We start from the raw sequence: 25,584 nt of genomic DNA on the forward strand, positions 1-25,584 counted from the left end.
TTTTTTTCTATTTTCCATCCATGTTGGTTCCTGACTTCCAGCTGAGAAAATTAATTCAGGATGAATTTTATGAAAAAAGTGAAGTGATTTATGGTTTAATAACAGAGAACAGGAAAGGTGCCTCTTTCAAAGAATCCAAGCCTGCTCCTACCCTGCTAAAAAGCCCTGAAAAGTGTGTGAGTTCTCAGCTGGTTCATGAACTTGTGTTTTCTGGGCAAAATGAGACTTCCTGGAGTGGAGACAGGAGGAATCTTAAGATAAAAAAAAAAGAAAAAAAAAGGATGAGATTTTATGGGTTTTGTCCACTTAGGATGTAGTATTTTTTCTCTCTGATGACACAGCCAGACTCTGAGCCATGGCTCTGCAGGCTGAAGCCAGTTTCACGTTGATTTTCTGCATCTTGCAGCTGCCAGTCAAGGCAGATATTGCATGTTTCAGCAAAGTCTTGGTGTCCTTCTGAAGGCTTTGAGGCTGCAAATGAAGCTGAAATGTCATATATTATAACAAGGGTTAATTTGGCAATAATTACTTTTCTGGTCTCTTACTCTCTGCTAATGACAAATTAAAAAAGAACAAAAAAGAAGGCAAAATTGCTCATGTTTCTATACTGCAGACAATAATGACCATCACGTGGGTTGTTATAATCATCACAGGCTCATGGGATTTTTCTGCTGAAATAGTTTACTGTTATTTTATCACTGACTAGTAGTGTCTGCTGCTTTAGGAATTAGCTCTGTAATTTTAAATATCTTTTTCTCCCATGTATTATGAACATACAAATAGGGTAATATTTTTCTCTCGTTGTTTTTGTTTGGCTTTCTGACTCCTTCCATATTGATTTGTCTCAGTGCTCTGTGAAATTGATTACATTTGCTTGTTTAGAAATGAGGCTTCTGGAATTCTGCATTATATTTACCACTCAAGAAGAAAAAGACAACAAAGAAACGAGTTTCTTTTAGAAATGAAACAAAAGACTTATTCAGATGAGAGTTAATTTAATGAAAGTATTTAATCATCCCCTCCTCCCTATCCTGAAGCAAGAAGTTATGGTACTTTTTTATTTTCAGATCTCCTTGCCATGCTTATTCTGAGCCATTCTCAGTGTACTGGCAGAAATGAATTTCTATTCTGTTAGGCCTGCTGAGATTATCCTGCTCTGTAAAAGCAGCTTTACATCTTCTGGTTTGAGTATTGTCAACAAACAGAACTGAAGGTCTTGTTGTAGTGTAGTCACTTAAATTTAGCATTCCTTGTCACATGAATTTCTATTTCTTTTTGCATGATGAGGAAAAAACCCATAGAATCATTTTGGCTGTAAAATACCCCTTAAGGCCATTGAGTCCATCTGAAATGAAGTGGAAGATGGCAATTGCTTCTGCAGCAAGTTCACATTCTGCCAGGTTCCACAGAATCCCAGAAAGGTTTGTCTTGGAAAGGACCTCAAACATCATCTGTTTCCAACCCACCTTCCACTATCCCAGGTTGCTCCAAGCTCCATCCAACCCAGTCTTGGACATTTCCAGGGATGGAGCAGCCACAGCTTCTCTGGGCACCTGTACCAGGGCCTCACCACCCTCACAGGGAAGGATTTCTTCCTAATATCGAATCTAAATCTGCTCTCCTCCATTTTAACCTCATTCCCTTTTGTCTCATCACTGCATAACTCTGTAAAAAGTTCCTCTCCAGCCTTTTAGGCCCTGTTCCCATCCCATCCCATCCCATCCCATCCCATCCCATCCCATCCCATCCCACCCCATCCCATCCCATCCCATCCCATCCCATCCCATCCCCAGCCCACAGAAGATTTCAGTGCAGCATCACTCTCAGCAAACCTCTTCCCCGCAGTGTGGTTTGGCAGGTCATGCTCAGCAAAACCCCAGCTGGGGAGCTCTGTGTGTGCTGGTGGCTGTCAGCCCACAGGAAAACTGGACTCCAAGGGAAGCTGTGGCAACCAGCCTGGCACTGTGCCCACTTCTGGAGAGTTCCCTGTGCTTGGGGATGGCCCAGAGCTCTGCACTGGTGGTGGGAGACCTGAGGAGGAACAACCTCTCCAGTTCACAGAGGAGACAGATAAAGTTGGGTATTGCTGCTTGCCTAATGTCAGCCTGGTGCCTTTTTGGAGACAAACAGACCCATCTTCAATCCTCTTGGGAGCTGTAGCATTTTGCAGACAAGCTGATGCCTAATTTTAAAGACAAGAGGCAAGGCAGCTGCAGCCCAGCTGTGTGGAAATCTTTTAGCAGTATCAGGACTGAGATGTGGATTTTTTTTTTTTTAATCTTACAGCCTAGAATATCTGTTGGAAAGGTTCCTTTATGTCTTTTCTGCTTTTATTTTGTGTCTGGGTCAGCAACAATAGCAGAGGACAATGCAGGAAGGCTGTGCTTTGTGGAGGTGTCACTCTCAGATCCAGAAAAGCTGCTTCCCCTCCAGGTGTAACCATGCAAATGGGCACAGCAGCCCTGACCTTGAGCTTCTCTTGTTATCCATCTTCATCTTTACATACCTGTGGCAGTGAACATTAAACTCAGCCTCACTTTCTGGAGATCCAGGAGAGCTGGGCACATTCATTTCCCAGTTTTTGATCTCCCACCTGGATCCCTGCCAGCAGGTTTGGTTCCTCTGGTGCTCCAGGACCTGTACCCAGCCAGGGTGCTGACAAATGCAGAGCATGATAAAAAGAGAAACAGCTTTGTAGCTATGCATTGCAGTTCCATTTAGCTTTCAAATTGCTGCTATGTAAAAAAAAATAAAATTAAAAAAAATCATCAAATATAAAATGTTTCACAGAAAAGTTCTGCAGCTTCATATCATATGCTGTGAGTTTCTCCCCCATTATAACCACATTATGTCCTTCAGACACAGACAGGAAATGGGGAGAGGTGGGAGCAAGACAGAAGAAAGAAAATCAGCTCCAAATGTTAGCTACCTGTTTAGAGACCCAAAGTTTAAAGTGGAAACTAAATCATCCCTCAATGTAAAATGTATCTTATAGTGGAATTAAGAAGTTCCACAGAAGAAAAATGATCACAAGTTAGGCTATTCTTTCTCTTTCTCCCACTTGCTGCCATGTTTTTATAGCTATTATTGAACAAAATCTGTGTCACAACAGATTAATCTCTTGAATGATTCTCCCCTGAGCAGAAAAATGTCTTGGGCCCTGAGTGAGTGTGTGAACAAGGTGCTACAACAACCTGCTCGTAGGAGGCTGCTGGGAGAAACAGAGGCTTTAAAAGGGCTTTGCCCCTTTCCAGGGAATCACTGAAAGAAGCAGGAAAGGAGAGACAATTTCTGTGTGGTGTGGTCAGTCAGAGGGCTCAGCCACCCCTTTGCTCTGATTTTGGGGCAGAGGTCAGGGAGCTGAGGGAGGGAAGATGCAGCAACATCATCCTGGCAAAAGGGGGTGGCTGCACATCCTCAGAGCTCAGCTGGGAGAGCTGGGATGCAGAGACTGTGCAGAGACAGGACCTGCAAGGGCAGGAGCTGACTGGAGACAGATGGAAGTGTCCTGCAGAGTGATCTGCTGTGTCAGAGATGGATAATGCACGGAGGGCTGGGCAGAGGTCATCAGTCAATTCTTGTTGAAATCCCACCAGCTGATTCAACAGGAATAGGATGCAGAAGTGGTTTTTAACACCCTGGAATACCTTCACCCTTTCTCTCTGTTCTGTTGCTTAGATTCAGCTGCAGGGGCCTGGGGGAAACACTACAGAAAACACCACAGAAAACACCACAGAAAACACCACAGACCTTGGCACCAGCTCACAGCTGCTGGAGGCTGCGAGTCATTAATGACTGGAATACTCACTTTGCAGTACCTGTGACTTGCACCGCAGACTGTTTCAGATAATAAATAACAGCCTGGAAATACCTGCTTAAAGAAAATATTAATTTGTCTGTAGGGAGAATTTTTGTAATTCTTGGTCCTTAGGAACAAATCATTACAGTTGGAGCATTAAAGAAATGGAGGCAATCTCTTTGTGTCAAGCAATGAAATTACTTTGTCTAGTGCTTCAGTATCTTTAAAAATCTGTGTTAACAAATATAAACAAATCACCAGGGGATTTTTTCAGTGTAATATTAGTGACAAGAGAGTCCAGAAAGTGTGTGCTCTCAATCCATTACTAAGATGCAAATCCTTAATGATACCACATATGTCAAGCCTGTATATTATTTAAACAGCTATAATAGTTCTGATGTTCCAATGAAAACATGCTCTGAAGAGAAGTCACTGCACTCTTCACTGCATACTTAATCAGATTTTCAGTCAATGCATTGTGAGCAAGATTTTAAAACTCCTGAAACTACAGTTTATAGCAAATTATAATGTTTGACAGAGTGAAAACACACTCCTCTTCAAGTCACTGTCTTCAGCTGAACTACACCTTCAGAATATCTTTAGGAAGCAGTGAAAATTCATAAATGCTGTAGATGAGGCAAAGTGGCTGCAGAGAGCATAAAAGGTGTTCTCAAGGTTGTGGCAGATTTCCTCCTGGTTGCTCCCCTCTGTGGTTGTAGGTATGGGAACAGAATCTGACTGCACCCTCTTTCCTCTCCTGCAACTTGGTGATAGTGGGTGTGGGGTCTTCAGAGAGGACCAGAGTTGGGATGAACCTCAACCTCACATTTGGTGCCTCATGCAAGAGGGAGGAGGTTGTTGGAATAACCTTAGAGTAAATCAGCCCAGTGCACAAAAAGAGAGTCCAGCTATCAGAGACAGAGCATTTTAACAGAGACAAAACCAGGATTAAACATGGTTACTTCTCAACTTTGTCTTTGCATTTCCTTGCTTGCCTCTCTTCTTTGCTCTCATGGTAACTGTATGTTCTGTATCCCTACATGAAGTCAATATCCCAGAAAATCATCCTCCAACGTTTCTTGTCTCTTGGATGTTTGTAAAAGAGGTCCCTCAGCTCCATCATGTGAAGGATTTCAATAGTTTCATCAGGGAAGAAGAAATTACAAGCACGGCAAACTGAATTTTATATTCCCAAACCTTAAGCAGTTTCACTGGGCTGTACATCCTCCTCATTTCCCTTCCCTCTCCAAAATAACTCTCTCCTCATTGATACTGGGTCTTTCTGGTTAATCTTCCCTCTCATCTCACATGTGCTTAAATATCTCTCTTCTAGAAACACTGCCTCCTGCCTCCCTCCATCTGATTTCCTCTTGGAAACCAGCCAGTCTCAAATTAATCTTGTGGATGGAGAGCTGGCCCTTCCTGCCAGGCGTGATGGGTGACTCATGTCTGTGCTTCTGCTGCACCCCGAACATGGCAGCCTGAGTCACTGTCCTCCACCCCGTCCCTCTCTCATCCTGCCTCCCTGCCCCAGTCAGAAATTCCCAGCCGATGTGTGCATGGGTGCCGGAGCTGTCAGACAGCCCCAGGGCACGGCTGGGACCTGCAGGCTCCCCGTGACCCTGCTGCTGCTGTCACCTCCCCTGGTGAGCTCAGGGACACACTGCCACCCTCCACGTCAGCTCCAGGCTTGGTTTGTGCTGGAAGTCAAGGACCAAGCCCCATTTCAGAGTTTGGTTCTTCAGGCATTTCTAGACATCATCACTATCACGTCGTTAATTAAACTCAAATATATGCCAATATTGGGCCTTGGCCCAGACCTTTTGTTTATGATTTTGACCAGCCCCGATTCTTTATTTGGCAACGTATCAAAAGGTACAGATGGATCAAAATAGATCATCATTTCCCAGTAAAATATGATTCTTTGCAAATAGTTATCCAGCCTGTCACAGCTGGTATCCACAGGGCTTGAATTATACATGTGCAAGCTGGAAATGCTGTGAAGGCTCAGCCATCCAGAACAGTGTTCACAGAAATCACTCCCCAACCCCAGCCTACCTGCTACTCCAAAGGAATCCCCTGTGGATGTGGTGGGAAGACTTTTGTCCTTCAGCCAAGCTGTGTTGGCCTCGTACAGAGCTCAACCAGTGAAAGCTGTGTCTGTCAGAGAGCTGCTCCCCACAGCTCACGGGCACCCCACACTCAGAGGAGCTGTCTGACATCCAAACACTAAAATACATGTATTTTAGAGGGATTATTGGTCTTCAGCAAGCAGAAAACATCTCATTTAGTCAGATAAATTATTCATTGGGAAGAATTTGTTCAGCTCCAGTACCCAGCAACAAAAGGGTTTACTTTTCCTTCCTGCCATATCATGAGGAATCTTCTGTCAACATTAGTGGGGGATATCCAGAACAATCACAGTAATATTGGGGTTTTTGCTTACCTACATGTTCTCCAGAAATGGATGCAATCCAAAGCTATTCATATATTGGTGTTGGATTCCAGCACAGGGAGCTGCGCCAACAAATCTCTCCTGGGCATATACAGCAGTGCACATTCCAGTGAGAAAGTATTTCACAGATCAGTGGCTACTAAAAATTACGGTTTTTGGTTATAATATTTTGATGTAAGTGACACATTTAGTTGTGTTATGAAGTCCCTTCTTTATTCCCCTGATTAAAATCAACATAGGGTAAGAAGTGGGTGAGACTGAAGCTCCAACTTGTCCTGTCCAGCTGTCCAGCAGTGAGGAAATCTGATCAGAAAAGAGTGGGAGAGCAAGGCAAGCACAGAACTGTGCTTCCCTCAGTTCCAAAAATCTATAGCTTGGGGTCGTAATAAGTTTATGTTTAAAGATCTCTGGATATTTCTTCTAGGACATGGTCAAATGTGTGTGTGTGATTTCCTCTGGGGCTTTGGGGCTTTGGTCAATTCCTCCCTTTCTCATTCTTTAGCTTTACAAATGTCCCCAACTCTTATCAAAAACCAGAGTTAGATTTTTTTATTTTTATTTTTTTTTTATTTTTTTATTTTTTTATTTTATTTTGAATTTCCCTTCCAGCCTCTCCCAATGTGCTTGCAGAGTTTCCAAAAAATGTAATATGTAGCTCCATGTATGTAGCTCCATATGTAGCTGTCCTGGCTCTTTCAGATACTTGAAAAAGAACCTGTGATTTATTACATGCAAGAGAATAAAGTAACAAATTTCAAGGCCAAATAACTTATCTTTATTGGTTTTATTTCTCTTGCTGTCTGCTTATCTCAGTGGCCCTCCAGACAGAAATGTACTTTGTCTTGTGAATCAATTATTAAACCTTTGATGAATATTTTTGCACTCTGTATTCCTCTGCTGCCATTACCTTCTTCCTTTCCTTGTTCTTCCTCCTTTCCTTGTAATCTCAACATTACCATTCTTCTGGCAGTCCCATCCCTAAGGTAGGCATGACTTCAGAAGCTTCCTGGATGATTTCAGAGGACTTGTTGATAAATAATACTGTATTTAGGCTGTGTAAACCAAGCTGACCTTTGGTCTGTTCGTTCTTTGCTGCCTCCCAACTAAACAAGCAGAGAAGAAAGGACTGTATGCTCAGCCACCTCAGGCTATCCCTCACTGAAAGCTTTGCTCCAAAGGTTACTCAGAAGGGGAGAGAAGCAAATCTATATCTGCAAATAAACAGCAGGCAAATCAAAAGATGAACATCAGAGGATGTTCATCAAGGGTGAACAGCAGAGCAGTTAGCAAGAGAGACAGATAACTTCTTACACACTAAAAAACCCCCATGGTACCCATATATATTTTGTCTGTGGCAAAAAGAATAAGGAACAAATGCCAGGGATTCAAGCACAAAAGACCCCAGTGCTTAGTTCAGTGGGTGAGTTTCACTAAAGAGCAGCAATGTTTTCCAGGATTCAGTGTGTCCAGATATTCATCCTTTGAGTTTTCCACTTGGTTTGGGAATCTCAGCAAATTGGAAACAATACAATCACCATCCCAAGTCACCTGAGTGTTGAGCCTGAAGAAGCAAATAGGAATGGAATGGCTCCTCTTGGTGAAGTGGATAAGGAACTCACCATAATTCTGGATTGTTAGGACCACATACTAAAAATAGTGGGTTGAGAGGTGCAGTTAGTTGTCTATAGTTGGGCCAGGTAGTTTTGTGGACAAAGAAAATTAAAAAACTGCTCATGTGGTGGGTATTTTCATTGTACTGGATTCTTCATGACCAAATGTTTTACCAGTTCAGATGGGATATGAGTCATCAGAGGTGATTTTAACTTGGTTCTCTGTTTCTTAACTGCTACTGAAAAGGAAAGAAAAAATTATCTGCTTCCTATTTATTTATCCTGTCCTTCCCTGCCACTGACTTTGAGCTAGGCTAAAAGTTTCCCCAACATTTTAATATACACAGAATCCTAATACTTACTGAAATCATCTGCAAAGATTTTTGCATTTCCTGTGTGCTGAGTGATGTCACCCCTGTGACAGCTTTGTTTTATTTTCTGTAAAGCAGTTGAGATTTATGGAGTATGTCACTCCTTTTTACGAGCTTATTTTATGGTGTGGCTGATCTTATGGCAAAAAAGCTTTTCCTCATATTTCCAGGGTTTTATTTTGTTTTGTTCTCCCTCATTCTGCATTCAAGAAAAACACAAGAAATGGGGCAGTTTGGAACTGTAACTCTTTAATAGTTAATATTTTTTAAAGCCCTGAGGTATAGAATTCCCCCAAAATCATTTTGTGCCAGCAAACTTTTTATTATCTTATGATTCATGTATGAGCTGACACCCATTCAGCTGTTGTAAAGTGCCCTCACTGAAGTGATGTCCAGGCATTTGCATTGGAAATCATACAAATAAACAAACAAAACAAACAACTAAAAACCCTTAAAAAACAAAATAAAAATCCAATCTCCCAAACCTACAAAATTTACTCTCTGAACTCTTTTCACCACTTCTGTGGGATGTGTCATCTAAGAAACAAGGTCACAAACTGTTTCCCCATGAGAATGGCAGACACAAAACCCTTTTGAAAGAAGGGAAAAATAGAAGGTTAGGAATTGGTCTGCAAAAATATTTTGTGTTCCCCGCCTGGTCTGGTAAATGTAATGGTAGTGGCTGCTAATTCAAAACCTCAAAAATATATATTTATTAGTCAAAACTTTTTATTGAAACAATGCAAAATAACAAAACCTTTACTGTGCCACTTTCCAAAAGAGAGGCTGTTTTCTTCCTTTAAGCCACATTTTTTACCATGAGTAGCTATTAGTTTATGTTTTAATGCTTCAGAGGACAGAAAATGAGGAAATCTTTGCCCTAAAATATTGAACAAAAAATGGATATGAGAAAGGAACTCAGAAGGGCAAGCAGTACTTTATAGACAGGAAATGGAGAGCAAAGGATGAGTGGTTTTGTTAAATCTTTCCAGAGAAAAATGCTGATGCCAACTTTGTGTCAATGTAACAGAGTCTCTATCACCAGAGACAGCAAGGGAAAGATGAGGATATTGGATTCTGCAAGAGTGCAACCAAAGCTACTTTGAAATAAAGAGGAACCTTTGGCTCAGAAGAATCTGGTTTTATTTGTACTGATTTAGTCAGTGACTGGGGCTGAGCATTTTAGCTTTCACAGGCTTCTGTCTCATTTTGATATACTCATATCCATCCTGCCTTTCAGCATCCCTAACTGTGGCACAGCAAGGGCATTTCTTCTTTATGGATCTGTGTGCACAGAGTGTCTCAGGACCAGTGCAGTATCCATATGTATGATAGCAACAAATTACAAGTTCAAAGTCCTATAATCCATCTGTAGTGCATTTTGAATCTCAGTCCTTTCCACCCCAATTTTCCCCAGCTGACTATCCCAGTGTTCTGCTGTGCAAACAGCTTTGTTGGAGCTGTCACTGCCTTTTCAAGTCATTCTCTGCATGTGGCAGTGGCAGGGGTGCATCACATTGGAACTTCACTTCCTCATGTGGCTTTTGCAGCTCTGAGTTCAGACCTTGCCCAGATGGTCCCTCTATGTCAGAATCCATCAAGCATTTTCTTTTCCATCACTCATGAACAGGATCTAGGGACTTGAGCACATGATACTGTCAGAATAAAAGCAAATGCCAAACACAGAAATATGTTTTTTTCCCTTTCCCTTTCCCTTTCCCTTTCCCTTTCCCTTTCCCTTTCCCTTTCCCTTTCCCTTTCCCTTTCCCTTTCCCTTCCCCTTCCCCTTCCCCTTTCCCTTTCCATTTCCCTTCTCTCCTGATGGCTGCAGGTATTGGTCTCACAGAGTGGTCGTGTGGGTAGTTCAGAAATGACTGTATATTCAAAACTTTTCTTTCAAATAGCTGTAATCCACTAAAATACCAATTTGTATTCAGGGCATTTCAGCACTGAGCAGCATGAAGAGCAGAGATCAATAATCTTACATGATTACACACCTTCTTGCTGTGCCAGGCTAACCTAAACTAACTCACTCTAATGTTGAATCCAGCCCTCCCTGATCTGCCCTTCAAGCAGAGTGTCCCACCTTCTTCCCTCTCACTTATCTGTCCTCTAGGAATACTTCCCAACTCAGCTGTGATAGCCTTGTTCTACTTTTTCACATTTCACTCCATATCTGTCTTACCTACCCTGATGTATTATTTAGGAATTGCTACTGGAGAGCCTCATGTTCACAGTTACCTTTGTTTAGCCTTTTTTTCAATGCCACTATCATTCATCCTGGTCCTACAAACTTGCTCCACTCCTTCAGTAACAGGTGTGTGGCAGCTGGAAGGGAAACCCTGATTAAACAGCAGATGTGTGTCAGGAGGGAAAAGATGGTTGATCTTTGGTGATGTGTTGTGGAGCTGACAGTATGGCCAAACCAGGCACTGGTTTCTAAAGGAAAACTGAAAATGGCAGCTAGGAGGGGCTTTTGATTTTCTCTGGTTTTCAGTGTTTCCACAATTTAAGTAGCTATTCACCCAAGATTTAACATTAGCTCAGGCTCTACTTCTACTCTGCTCTGCCTGTTACTTATCCCCAGGCTTTAACAGCACTGACAAATCTCCAAAGTTGTCTGAAAGTATTTAAAGTGCATTTTAGGAACTTGTGTTTTTAAAAAAACAAATAATTTCCCCCCCAAAATAGCTCTTACTGATACCTCTTCCAGCACAAAGTAATAGCCTTTGCTATCTCCTACTCAGTAATGCTCCAAGATGGGAGAAGTAGGGGAGGCAAGCCTGAATCCAAAACTCAGAGTTGCACAAAGGGAATATACTGTGAGAGGATGGAGAGAGAAAAACTGAGTGTGAGATTGATGCCAAAATCTGATGAATGCAGCAATGCACCAAGTGGCCAAAGCCAGGTGTCCTTGTGTGCGACCACGAGCCAAGCCAGGGAGGGAAGGATGTGCTGATGTTTGATTCACTGCTGGTTTCATGTCATGAGGAATCTGGCAGTCACACAGTTTCTGCTGTGCACCACAAAACTCCTGTAGTGAGAAACCACATCAAAAAAATTATGGAGGGCAAAACCATTGGCACGAGTATTTCAGGTTGTCAGTCCCTGTAATGAAATCTTGCTTTTGGTGTAGTATCAAATCCCTCTAGTCTACCCTTACTTCGACCTTATTTATGACCAAGTCTTATTTTCCACTGTTTCCAGTTGCACAGACATAAGGAAAAAAGCTTTTAATAATGCCCCATGAACAGAAAATTCTGGTTTTGCAGCATATCATGCTTAAATGTCTCTTGCTTTGTGCTCATGTGAATTTCTAAGTCGGGCTTAAGCCAAAAGGTGCCACAGAGTGTTTGTTAAGATCTGGGGAAAGGAAGGTCTTTATAGATCCAGGCTTATGTCAGAGCTGGAATCTCCAGGGTCTGAGGTACTGGAAATGTTGGATCCTGTTGTCTGTCTGAGTTTGCAGTATCTGGAACAATTTGTAGGATTGACCCATCTTACTCCTACGGGCATCAACAATGAATGAGGACACCTTTCACTGTGTTCTCAGAAATAACCATCAAGTGATGCAGGGTTTCCAATCTTTTTTTAAAATCAGGCTATCTCAGGAAATAGAGATAATCTGGGACATGATTTGAAAGTTTTTAAGACCCTGAGAGAAACTGTCACCCCTTTGTGTGGAACAAAGATCCCCCATCATTTTCAGCACAGACCAAACTCTGCAAGAGTTACCAAAGAAAACAGAGTATTTTCTTCCTACACTGTTTGTTTTCCCTCTCACTCACTGGCTTGAAGTGCAGGAAGCAAAATGCTGGTGTGGGAGAAGAGCTGTTGCAATGCAGTTTGAAGGTTAAACATCAAGGTATCTTTGAAACGACAGAAGCGGGTGGCGGGATGTTCTCCTGAGATTTGTGAGCTCGTTTTTCTCTTCTAGCACAAAAGAATCCACACCCAGACTTCCCTTGGCTTATTCTCCAACTCAGCACTGATTCTTTTGGGTTTTACTCATGCCTTGTTTTTCAGTAGTCTTCAAATTTGACATTGAATCTTAATCCACAAAAGGCAAAAAACTTGGATGCTACAGGTATTTTCAAGATGGATAATAAATAGCCAGAATTCCACACTGTTTTTCTTCTCACCCACTTGAAAATCCAAGGGCAGAGAACTGAATATTGCAAGTAATTACCAGTGTGTTCTACAGTGAAATTTCCATCAGTTAAAATAAGGCTTTTATCTATTTTTTTTGGTAGTGAAATGGGAAATTCGCTTGCTCTGAGCAAACTGAACATATGTTTATCCCATGTGAGAATCTGCTATTAGCGCCCACAAGGCTCTAGTTTACACAACATCTATTTTCTTTTTCAGTGGGTAATGACAGAAGTGTCAGAGTCACCCAAGCTCTTCTTTAGTCTCACAGACAGTTATTTCAAGAACCAGAGTGCAAAGGCCATAGCATCCATTTCTCTTGACAGATTCACAATGCTGTGCACAAAAAATAATCAAACTTTTACATATTTATTTTAAAATTGGTGTTAAATCCTCTTCAAAAAGCCAAAAATAATACAGGAGGGAAGAGCTTACTTAATTTTTTTGGTTCTGTTTATTGAATGTTGCATTATAAGAAGAGGAAAATCTTCTGTTGGATTTTGCAGCAAGGTTTTGGCCAACATTGTTAAATGTTGTTTTTAATAAAACAAATTGCCTTGGGCTGGAGCTGAATCTCATAAGCCACGAGTGAAGATTAACCTTTTGTCCTTCTTCTTTTGTGAAGCAGTCAGGAGTGTCACTTTTGTTTTTTACTATTTTTTCCCCTTAATGTGTTGCCCATATCCCTTCTCAGCATCCATCAGAGCTGCTTCCCATTTCCCATTACATTCCCAGACTCCCTTTCCCTGTTCCAGTGCAAGGGGCGAGGACATTCCATCTGCACGTTGAGCAAATTGCTCTCCAGATTCACACTCCAAGTACAAAATCCTTTGTCATTTCCAAACCTGAGACAGCAGTGTTTGATGAGCTGATATTAGGAACTGCTAACAGCTCAACAGGCTGATGCCACTGTAGTACAGCCTGTGAAATCTTCTCACATGCCAACATTTGCTTTTTTTAAAGGTCCTTCCTACACAGTGGCAGAGACTCAGTCAGGCTTTTCACTCAGTGCTCTGTTACGAGCTAATAGGAGCAAAACAACGATGGGAAGTCGTGCAGCAGAGGTGCAGAGAGGCTCACAGACAGGGCAGCTAACAGAGGGGTTACAGACACTGTTGCTTACAGGGAAACTTCCCCAGAGTGATCAGATTTGGATCATTGAACAACTCTGACATCCAAGAGAGCGCTGCTTAAATCCCACTGTTTTTGTCATGCCTAATATCAGGGAGGTGATGACCCAACATTGCTCTTACAGTGAATTTTTTTTTCCTAGGGAAAAAGATGCTCTTAGAAATCAGTCTTTTTTGTCTGCATGTTTGCAGTGATGAGTCCCACGATTTAAATCACAATCAATGAATCTTAAGACATTAATTTGTAGAATCGGAATATGTTGTCTAATAGAGCAAGAAGAGAGCATTTCTAACCCTCGTGAGTTTTAAAGGTTCAAAATCCAGGAACACAATCTAGAAGTCCAAATGTTACATGACAGGAGGTTCTGAGGGCAAGCTGAGGAAGTTTTTCCAGAGCAAGTTAAAACTGAATGAAACTAAAGACTGGGGAAAAAATCAAACAAAAATAACCAGTTTTTTTTCAGAACTCAGGTAGAATGTTTGGGTTTGAAATTTGGCTGCAATTTCTAGAATGTTGTGCATGTTTTTCCATGTGACTCAGCAGTGTTTCAAGCATGAAACATTTCAAATTGAGAGAAAAATGTTGATGAAAGGAGGGGATGTGAAAGAAGATTAGATTTGGAGGTTTTTTCCCTATTTTTTTCCAAACCAAATTATTTATTTTGTTCTTGAAAACGTGTCTTTTCTTTTTAGAGAGGCATATTCAGACGGGAAGAGCGATCCTTCCCCAGCTAGTATTTAGCATTGTTCCTACCTGCTAATTAAGTGAAGGGATTGTCAGGGAGCCTGACAGACACATCCATAATCCCTACTTGAGAGTGTTTCAGCAGCGCTTTGTCCCTCATCCCATCACACACTCACATAACAAAATGGCTCTGTGGCATAATGACAGCCGTGTGTCAGTGGCGTCTGCGAGGAAGGAGATGGAGAAGGAAGATATTCCAGGCTTTCATGTTGGCACCCTCCTGATGAGTAATTCAGACAGTTTGGAGCCTCCTCATGGTCCTCTCCATCACCCCCACCCCTCTGTTGCCAGCAGCACATTTTGTCTCCTTCAGGAGTCACACCAGCCTCTCAAAGCTAAATGGTACATGATGTTAGATTAATTGGCTGAAAAAGCATCCCCAGAATGAAGGGAGGTGGGGAAGTTGCTTGTCAGAAGTGTCGTTCTGTCACAGTGAAAATCATAGAAATGGGGATAGGAAAGATCTGAGTGAAAATGAAGGATCCAAACGAAAACAAAATTCTTGTTTGGAAGTGGTTGGCAATGATGGGGGAAGAAAGGAGGGACCAGGGAAGGGAGGGAAAAGAAAGCTACGGAGTCCTGGAAGTGTGTGATGACTGTCATCGGAGCACACAGGGATCTGAGCAGACATCCCCAGCCGTTTTTGCCTCACATCAGTGGAGAGGAGCCCCCCCACAGATGGACCTGGGCAGGGATCAAATGGGCCCTGGAAGTGCAGGATCCATCAGTGGGAAGTGTGCTGGAGAGGAGAAATGCAGTGCTACAGCAGCTTAGGGGAGATCCTTGGTGCTCCTGGATAAACCATCCATTGGTGCCCTGGATAAACCATTGGTGCCTTGGATAAACCATCAATTGGTGCCCCGGATAAACCATTGGTGCTCCTGGATAAGCCATCCATTGGTGCTCCTGGATAAGCCATCCATTGGTGCCCTGGATAAACCATCCATTGATGCCCTGAATAAACCATCCATTGGTGCCCTGGATAAAACATCCACTGGTTCCTTGGATAAACCATCCATTGGTGCTCCTGGATAAGCCATCCATTGGTGGCCTGGATAAACCATTGGTGCCCTGGATAAACCATTCATTGGTGCCCTGGATAAACCATCGATTGATGTCTTGGATAAACCATCCATTGGTGCTCCTGGATAAACCATTGGTGCCCTGGATAAACCATCCATTGGTGCTCCTGGATAAACCATTGGTGCCCTGGATAAACCATCCATTGGTGCTCCTGGATAAACCATTCGTGCCCTGGATAAACCATCTGTTGGTACCAGCTGATCACTGCAGCTCCTGCTGTGGCAATGGCTGCATCCAGAGGTGTCTCCTGCTGCTTCTCATGGCTGGCCACTGTAGAACCCACACAAAATCCTCTCCTCTTTGTTGCTTTTCCATGGATGTTGTCAAAAGAGCTCTGCTCTCCCTGAAGTTGAATTGAAAATGTCTAACTGCTGCCCTGCAATAGCTGCTCACAGTCACCAGAATGGTTTGATGGTCTCCTTGCTAACTCAGTCCAAACCCTTCCATAAACTTGGAGTTCAGTTCTTTCTCACTAAGGTTTGGGAGCCCAACATATTCCTGAAATCTAGTTTTTCTTTCTTATTTTTTCTTTTTTTTTTTCCTGTTAAACCCTTCTTATCTCCATATTCTGCATGTGTTGGGGCCTCCCCTGTGTTGCCAAATTGCTTCTTCCTCTGCTTTCCACCCATGCAATTTTGTCCTCAGTGTCCACAAGGAATCTGTAGAACTGCTGCTTTAATTTCTTTTTTTTTTTTAATGCTTAACACATGCAGAATGGTTTTGGTGTAACCCACTACAAGGACTATTTTGGTTACTGGTTTTCAAGAGAGACTTAAATACCTGTGGTAACAAAAATCTGAGATTCCCTTCATGGGAATTCTGGGCTTGTTTTGCTACTTACAATATTGATTCTCTATAAAAATATGTTGTCTCGCTCATTTTGACTGGCACTGGCAGACGTGAAGCTCCTATGCAATAATTAAGACTATTTCTATATGCAAGCTAATTTTTCTTGTAGCCTACATTTGGTATTCAAAAAGAAATATTTTTTTTAAATCTTAATTTCAAGCCAAATATTTCATGCTGAAATATAACAGATGAAGCAAAATTACGTCTTTCATTCAGCTCTGCTGCTGGTTTTCCTCCCTATATAGGGACCAGGTGTTGACTTCCTAGGTAATAACATCCAGTAATGTCAACAAATAGGAGCTGCCCATTGGAGAGGAAAAATAAAAGCAAAAATATTCCAGTGGGAAGGACAGAGACAGACTGAAAGCCTGGAGGAAGTGTTGAAAATGCTTCTCTGGAGGGTCTCAAATAGTGGTTAAACAAATGTTTCATTTTAGCTTCATTAGTGTTTATGTTGGGACTAAAGGAGAAATTATTGGCCTCATCCCATTTTTTGCACCCCTAAGATAAACAGATCACAGTGGCAGGAGAAAGAGAAATTAGCTTCTCTCAGGCTGTGAGATCCAGGTGAAGCCCCCTTCCTACCTTAGTGCCAAGTCACAGATGCCTCTTTGTTCTGTCACATTCCCACATCTCACGAGGAGATCTGTCATTTAAAAAAAACCTGAAAAAGACAAACAATCAGCAGTGTTTGCAAACGGAGATGGGCACATTAAAGCATCTTTGGGATGGATTTCTCCCTGTGCTTTTTGTTGACCATTTGTTTCCTTTAATTGGAGCATGAAAGGACTGAGCATGTCCAATGCAACTTCCCTATGCTAAGTACCACCTGTCAGGGAAATAAAGACACTCTATCAGTCACTTTTCCTTGGAGACTGTAAGTTTTTCAGAAAGACAAGCTGGCACACACCCACGCTGCTCCCCCCCACTGCAATCCCTTCCCTACCAGACTGCAGTGTGACTAGGAGCAGGAACAACACAGAAAATCCATCCATCTCAATGGTATTTCAAATGTAAGACCTAACCCGGAAATAAGTGACTTACCCCCGGCACCCTCCCAGTAATTGGACTCAATTTTAGAGCACTTTCAGCAGTAATACCTGAATTAAGGGGCAGTAGCTATAAATAAACCAGGATCGAAGATATGATTAGAAGATGTTATTAGAAAGACAAAGGTAGATTAAGTGGAAGGGATGAAAAAAACACCAACCCAGCCACTCCAGCATAAACAAAATAGAGTAAAATTAGAGCTGGCTGTAGGCAGAGCTTTGGATGACTGGGGAGTGCATTTGCAGCCTGCTGAGCAAAGGCAATTCTGCCCCCACACTGACGCACAGAAGATTTGGATTAATTTCAGTCCAGACAGGTAGTGCAGCTGCAGTTTGGGGCTGATAGCTCTGTGGAAAGGCAAACCAGAGGGCTGATGCAGACCTGAGTATTCTGCACCTGCTGGGTAACAGAGATATAAATGCTGGAAAAGGGGCAGCCAAAATGCATCTCTTAAGCAACACACAGCGTTGGAGCAGTTTTACACAGCTTCCACAACGAGGGGGGTGATGTGAAGCTGCTGTGAGGACCGAGGCAGCAATCAGTTTTCCCTGTCTTTCAGCTTCAAAGGGAAGCAATAGGATTTCTTGGGGATGCTCCAGGATCAGTTGGATAGACACCTCTGGGTGGGTTAGTTTGGGTGTGTCCTCCCTTGGCCATGGTGGGGTGACATTGTCAAGATGCCTTCTGGGTCTGTGTGGTGTCTGTGCTGGGACAGGGCTGCTGCACCCCCCGAGCCCTTCCCTGGGAGGGAGGGCAGGCACCATGGTCTGTGGGGGCTGCCAGGAGGTTTTGGGACTCCCAGCTGTGCACAGGTTGGGGTAAATCCAGCATCCACCCACCCAGGTTAGTGTCATCTCCTGCATACAAACTGCTCCTGGGGTCTCCTGTCACTCCAGCTCCCCAGGGCTCGCAGCACATTTGCAGCAGCACCAGGAAATGAGCTCTCTGTCTTCCTCAGTTTGTGCCAGCATTATTTTTTCTTGTGATTAAGGTCCAACCACAAATCTGTTCAGAACCTCATTGTATTTGCTGTTTGCCATTGTTCAACAGTTTTATTCCATTTTAAGATTTAAAGTTATAGAAATCCTTATGGTCAATGTCCCTTGACTAAATAATTTTTCCATGAAAAAAGCAATTCTATTTAAAATGTGTTTGTTTGACTTGCCAGAAGATTTCCTCTGTGAAGAGTAGAGAATGGGAATAAATATGGTAATGCAGAAATACGTAGTGGGGTAAGACAAAAGGAACAGGAATTTCTTTGGCTGAAGATTTTCCTCCACCAAGGAAGTGAGAAGAGTTGTGTTGCACATTATTTAAAGGAGATTTTTTTTTTAAACAAAGAAAAACTTTTCTTTAAGTCTATTGCCACAAAAATGAATTTTGGACAGCACTTCATATCATACAGGTCAGCTGCTAAAAATATGTATCTTAAAAGTGAACTTTCCTTTTGGTTTTATACAGTGGCACAACCAATCACAGCAAATGTTAAGCACAAGATACTGAATCCCACAAAACCCAGACAGCTCAATGCTTTGTGAAGTGAAAAGAAGAGAATTCCTCAAGCACATTGGCAACAAAACTTTTTTTAACCTTTCTTACCCATTTTTCTTAGGACATGGGCATTGTTCCATGTCATTCTGACCTTTCAAATCTGTAGGAAGTACAAAAGGAGGAGGAGGAGGGACAGCTGACATTGTGACCAGTGCTTCCTACTCTGTCACCCCTTTGCTCTCCTTATTTATGTCCCTGTCAGAAATAGTGGTGCAAAGCCCTTCCAAAGAGCTCTTTTGCTGAAAGATTTTTAAATATTTAAAAAAAACCCAGAATTACCAGAACTCTGAGAGTATATGCCTCTTCATGGAAAACTCCTTTAATTACCTCTATGATTTTTTTTTATGGCATGGTTCAGGTAGCTTATATCACAACAAATGAGGTGCCAATTTGAGAACATATGTATTTAATTCTAAAATTGATTTTTTAATCTGTGTTTCTGATTGTAAAGATACTATTCTTTGCATTTTAATTTTATTGCTTTTTGATAAACACCAGCTTCCATGGACTGTTCTCATCAATGATCTCATTAGTGCATCCAATGATTTGCAATGTAATCCACAGGTTTCCAGTCAGAAGCCAGGAAACTCAGCAGGAATAGGGTCAAAATCATGATTAGGAGAAATACAGGTGTGGGGGAGGTGTTGTCCTTAAGCCATTGGCAGGTTTTTTCTGTTGCCTCTCTGGGATGGGATTTGTCCTCAGCAGTTGGGTTGGCTGAAGCCCTGTGTGTTCAGGGACGGATTCCTGCAAGGTGCTGCTGAGCCAGCTTTCGTTTAACCTGGCATAACCAGGCCTGTTAGACAAACTGTTTCAGGCTTAAATCAAGAGAAAAGCAGGCAGGATAGAGCTGTAAATGAGCCTGGGTCACAGGCTAGTAGCTGTAAGGAAATTTTTACAGTGCTGCTAAAAATCCATTATACACAGTCATGCAGAGAAGTGGTTGCATTTACGTGCAGGTGCAGTCTCTGTCAGGAATATCTAAATGTTCTCTGTACACAGGCTAAGAACTCTCACAGAATTGTTGGACATGGGGGGAAATAACTCTTTCTCACTCAACCTCTTTTTAAAATCTTTTCTATTAATCTTGAATTAATTCTCAGAGCTCCCTTTCTCATATACAGTAGAGACCAAAAGAATGTAAATAGGTTCATACAACATTCATATCCAGTGAAATATTTGTTAGCCTATATATGAACTTATTTATCTAAGTAAAATAAATAGATATTTGTTTATTTTTCAGGCAGGAGAAAACAGAATATGAAGATGTTTAGCTAGCTGAGATCAGGAAGGAGTCACCTATGGACTTTTTTAAACTATTGGGAAGAAAAGAGCTGCAAATAAGAGATCCCTGTCTTTTGATTGTAAAGGCATCCAGCAACAGGGGAGGTAACTGAATATGATAAACTCAACCACGCTTAGCAAATGGTTTGAAATTGGTGTGAAGCTGTGTAATTATCAAATTTAGAGCTAAAATCAGCATATGGACATTGTGTCGTAGAAATCACAGTCTTGGGCACCAGATATTTATCCTGAAAGAATTAGGCTTATTCCATTAGTGTTATTGGCTTTAACTAGAGTAGTGGGTTGAAATGCTCACAAACTGCTGTGCAGGTTGAACATTTGATGTGCCTGAAATGTTTATGGGGGTAAACGAGGAAGGGGGAGATATAACAGTTGTGGTGTGGTGTGTATGTAGGTGGCCAGTGAAAAGTTGTTCTGTTTAACTCTTTGCTTTTAGCAAAGCAGATGTATCTGAGTACTCCAGTTCTCCAAGTTTAAAGCCTTCCTGCCATATGGAACATGTTTTTTTCCTACTGTAGTAGTGCAAGAGTGGATCAAATTCAAAGAGTGATGTTGCTACCTCAACATCAAGGATGCCAATGTTCTCCATATCACCCTTATATATGTTATTAATCTGGAATGTATATAGGATTCCAATTGCCAAAACTATGGTAATTCAATTAATTGAATTAATTGAAGGGCATTTCAGCAAGTATGGTATAACACTCTATTAAATGAATACTTTTGTTTTACACAAAAGCTGTGTATGTTTTGAGCCACTCAATTTGAGCACTGCACAATTAACACCTGAAATGTTTTTGGGTCATCTCAGCTGAGAACAAAATTGGCCAAGAGAAAGTTTTTGGACTCATGGTAGCTGTCAGCATTAGAATTTCAGTGACTTGGAACCAGTGTTTGGGCTGGGATGAAAGGGTTGAAAAGGCTGCGGATTTTTGTCATTCTCTGGAAGGTTTAAACAGTATAATCATGTTTTGTTCCTCTGCGACTTTGGCTGCAAAAGAACAGTTGAGGAATCCTTTTGTTCCATTCCATTCCTGCTGTGCAAGGAAGGGCTCTCTAGCTGTGCTTGGGCATGGCTCTGAAGGGAGCACTGGGAAGTGTCCAGAAGAGCCAGAGGGAAAGCACAGCTTCTCTGCTGAAAGGCACAACACAGGTGTGGAGGAGTCCTGTCTGCTGAACTGGCTTGATCCGACTCTAAATCTGTGTTGGGGAAATAAACATGAACACCACACGCACTCCACTTCCCACCAAGTGTTCTGTGACTGTGTCACCCATCTTTTGGGTTTTTGCAAGGTTTACTGATGGCCTTGAACTCCACACCCACCCATTCCTCTTACCCCATCTAAAAGAGATCATAACCCTTGGTGCAGCAGAAGCTCGTGGTGTAGTCTGTACATTTCAGAGCAGACAATTCCACCAGAAATTTCCATGATACCATGACAGCAGTTTTCTGATCTCATTTAAATTACAGAATTACTTCCTGTTTTGAAAGAAAACTGGAAAGGATGTTGTTCTGGAGGTGGATTGGTCTGGTTCAGCTTGTTAAAGAGACAGCTTTGGGAGTGGGCTGCTCAAAGCCACTTCCAGGCAGCTTCACTTAACTACAGAGTAGTCTGGGCCCAAGTTCTGACTCATGGGAAGATGATTTCCCTATCCTGCTGGGTCTTGAACTGAAAATACAAATGACCCCAGAGTCTGTCTCAGACCTTAATTACGGTTGCTGTAGTAACAGGTGTGTACCTGCACTGTACAGTAGAGAGGTCTGAATTAAGAATTGGACAATGGAGGGAAATTTTGGCCAAGCTCTCACAGTTAGTCACAGCATGAGTACATAAGCTGCTAGATTCAACTCAGGAGAAAACAGGATATGAATGACTAGACAAAAATGTTACACCCACTCCCTGTCAAGACCATAAATCTGGTCCTAGAAATTGGAACGAAAATCTACCAGTCCAGGCTCAAAATCCACTCAAGCATTCTTCCAATGGAGTGATGAGTGTCTGTTTTTTAATATAATGAGTTGAGAAATATTACCTGTGCTGGTAAGTGGAATATTGAAGGTTGAAATAAGGATTTAGAACCTGTCTGAACCTTTTTAGAAGATTTGAGTCGATGAAAAGGTGGCTTGGTGTTTATCCAAGGAGAAGAACATACAAGGGCTCTTTCCACATTGTATCTACCTTGAGGCAAATTATTCAGTGACACAAAATATGGGATCTCTAGTGCTGTTTTCACTGTTGCATGATATAGTGAAATCCATCAGCTCTTCAATGAAGATAGAAGTACTGCAGAACTCCTTGATTTCCACCTGGCCCTGCCAAACTCATACTCTGTAGCTTAAACTCATGGTCCAAACCTTAACAGCATTAAAGGGACACAACTCACCATTTCACAGGAGCAGGTCTGTTCACAGCCTTTGATTTTGTCTCATGAGTCTTTTGCAAATAAGTTCTTCAGCCCCACATTACATAAACCTGTACACACAAACAATATCTGTATATCAATATCAGCAATCAACACCCTGATGAAAAGGATTAACACTCCCACTGTGTGAGCAAGGCTACCTTGACTGACAAAAAGAAAACAAACCCAAAAAACCAGAAAATCAATCAAAATAAAAGAGGATAAATTAGTTTAATAGTTTAACTTCAGTGTTGTTTTATCTTCTCTCTAACTGAAATGGGTTCAAGTTCACCTCCTGGAGGATGTTCCGTGTTTTATTTATCTTTCACATGGGCAACCTAAGGGAATGTAGTACCCCATATTCACTGTAAAGCAAAAGATATCACTTTTTAGGGTCAGTCTTTAAAATCCTCTTTGGAATCTTTGCATGATAACTGAAAAGAGAGCAGAGAGGGGATCAGTGTCTTTCTGACTAGGGCTGGCATATGGCTCCAGGTGCCATCACATCACTGGGACACAAAGCCAGGAAGCAGCTGAAGATGTGATGTTCTTTTGGGTTGTGTTGTCACAACACCACAGGCAAGAGCTGGTCACTGATGTGAAGCTGGTTATGCCAACCCTGTATTGCTGTCTTGGGAAATAACATGACAGAATAATATAACACAGCCATTTTACAACCAGCAAGGTGGAAACACTGCAGCAGTGAGGGCTGAGGGGAGATGGGAGCTAAAGTGTTTCACATTATCCTATAGAGAACGAGTGTGTTTGACATACTATTCACACTATCTCATATGAAAGTTTAATGTCTTGGGGGTGCCAGCTCTGCACAGATCTGTGACTGTAATCAAGCCACAAGCAATGGCTGTGTGAAAGATCTTGGAAAAGTTTCTTGGCATCTCCAATGGATGTGTTGCAAAGCTGTGACCCATTTTTCAGTCACTGGTTTGTATTTGATAACCATGAAGCCCTATAGAGTAGAATGGGAAAAGAAATGAGGTTGCCTGAGCTGAAAGAAATGGCTGTGTGAACCAAACCATTGTGAGGTTTTATATCTTGATTGCTTCTCTCTGGAAAACTCTGCCAAGTCTAAAATAATTTCCATAATAGTGTGCATTGCTGATATAAAACAGATAGAAAATGCAGTGTTTCTTTCAACTTTTCAACTTGCAACTTCTTGCAACTTCTACAATATATGAAATTCCTTTCAGGATACAATTTCAACCTGTTTATTAGTGACAAAATGTACCCTTTTGGGGTTCTTCCTATCAGCACCCGAAGCAGAGATAAGTTTTCTAATGAACCATTAAATACAAGCACTTTGAAACCACCATTAGCTGACAGATTTTACCTGCAACAGACCTGAGTATATTCTCAACTGTTGTTTTTTTTCTTTTTTTTTCCATTCTAAATGGATCTTAGTAGCATTTCCTGACTTTTGTTGGCAGGAATGGAGATATTTACCATCTGTTCAAATGTACATTGACCATGGTAAACAATTCAGACAATTCCCCAAGTAATGGACATGGGGAGGAAACCAACACTGGCTGCTGGCTCTTCCTGCAGCTCGGGTGGAGGCAGAGGACAATGCAGTCAGGTGAGATGTTGGCACTCAACTCATGAAGAGAACACCTCTCCAGAGTGGATCCAGCCAAAATGAAGTTATGAGAGTGTTAATGATCGGACCAGACCAGAAGATATTTGTTTTTGGCTTAGACAACTTTATTCTGTTTTGGTATATGTGGTGCCCAGCACGTCTTTCTAGAGAAGTATAGGACAGAATTAAAGGGGAAATTGCTGCATGGAAAGGAGCTTCAGAATCTGTCAGACCACGGCAGAGCAGCTCATAGTGCTGTGCTTAAGGTGCTTTGCTTAGGGAGAGCTGTACAAAAACACATTAACTTTGAAGTGTTTAGCTGAACAACCTGCTCCTTGCTGCAGTCTTCCAGCTGTTGACTTTGTCCTTGAAGGGAGGCTGTGTTTTGGTTGGGCTCCCAGCAAGCAATTTCCAGACAAACCCATCACAGCTGGTTGACCTGAGTTGGGATTTGCTCGTAAAGGTGCCCACGCTACTAAGAGCTGTGTTTGGAATTTGGGAGGCTGCTGCTGGGAGGAGTGAGTGTCTCCCAGTGGTGCCCCAGCTCCAGAAACAACGGCTGCTGCCTGTGCCTTTTGTGCAGCAGCGTCTCAGATTAAATCTCTGCCACTCATGGCGTATTTGCTTTGTGTTTCACAGAACTTTCCATCTGGAGTCACACAGAACCTTTGTTTCCCCATAGCATGAAAGCATGGCATCTTACTGCTTTTCCCTGGAGCACAGTAACACATTCATTTTTAATTGTTGACCACTCTATCAGAAATCCTATTTCCCAGAGTTTAATTGTTTTGCATGATGTTTAATTCATGGCTTCCCTACAGAAATCAGCTGTTAACCTTTAAAAAAAATAAATGTATTATTTAGTATTTATTTATTATTTAGCAATAACATTTTTAATTGTACAGGACGATATAATTTATTTATATTTTCACTATATAATTCCTTGTCTCAGTGGTCCCTCTCCCTTCCTCTCTCCCTTTTTTTTTTTTTAACTTACAATTATGAAGAACAATAAAAGCTAAAGAAATGTTACCATAAAGGTTTCAAGAACCAGGTTTTGATAGAGGATGTTCTTATACAGGGCAACACTGAAGATACATTTGAATCCTCCTGGAAATGCCAAGCCAATGTTTAAGAGATTTTGGAAGTCAGGGCATAGGTGAATATATTTTTCTTTCTTTCTGAATGTGTTTTCTTCCACATTCTTACAAATGAGCTGCCCTACAGAAAAGTTCAGCAGCAAAACTGAAGCCAAAGTTTCAGAGCATTCATAGAAAAAAGAATTCAGGGTTTGTGCCAGAGACCTCGTGCGACTGGTGATATTCATCCAGCCAGGGGACCGTGCCATGCAGAACGTGTCTAGCTGGGTTTCACACACAGAAAGTGCCTTTGGAAACGTTCCAGGACAATAATTACTGGATACCAGGGAGCTGCAAATAAGTGCTAAGAAATGAGGAAGCACAGCACCAGCACAGATCACATCCCCCCTT

This window comes from Catharus ustulatus, chromosome 15 (assembly GCF_009819885.2).
Source record: "Catharus ustulatus isolate bCatUst1 chromosome 15, bCatUst1.pri.v2, whole genome shotgun sequence".
NCBI lineage: Eukaryota > Metazoa > Chordata > Aves > Passeriformes > Turdidae > Catharus > Catharus ustulatus.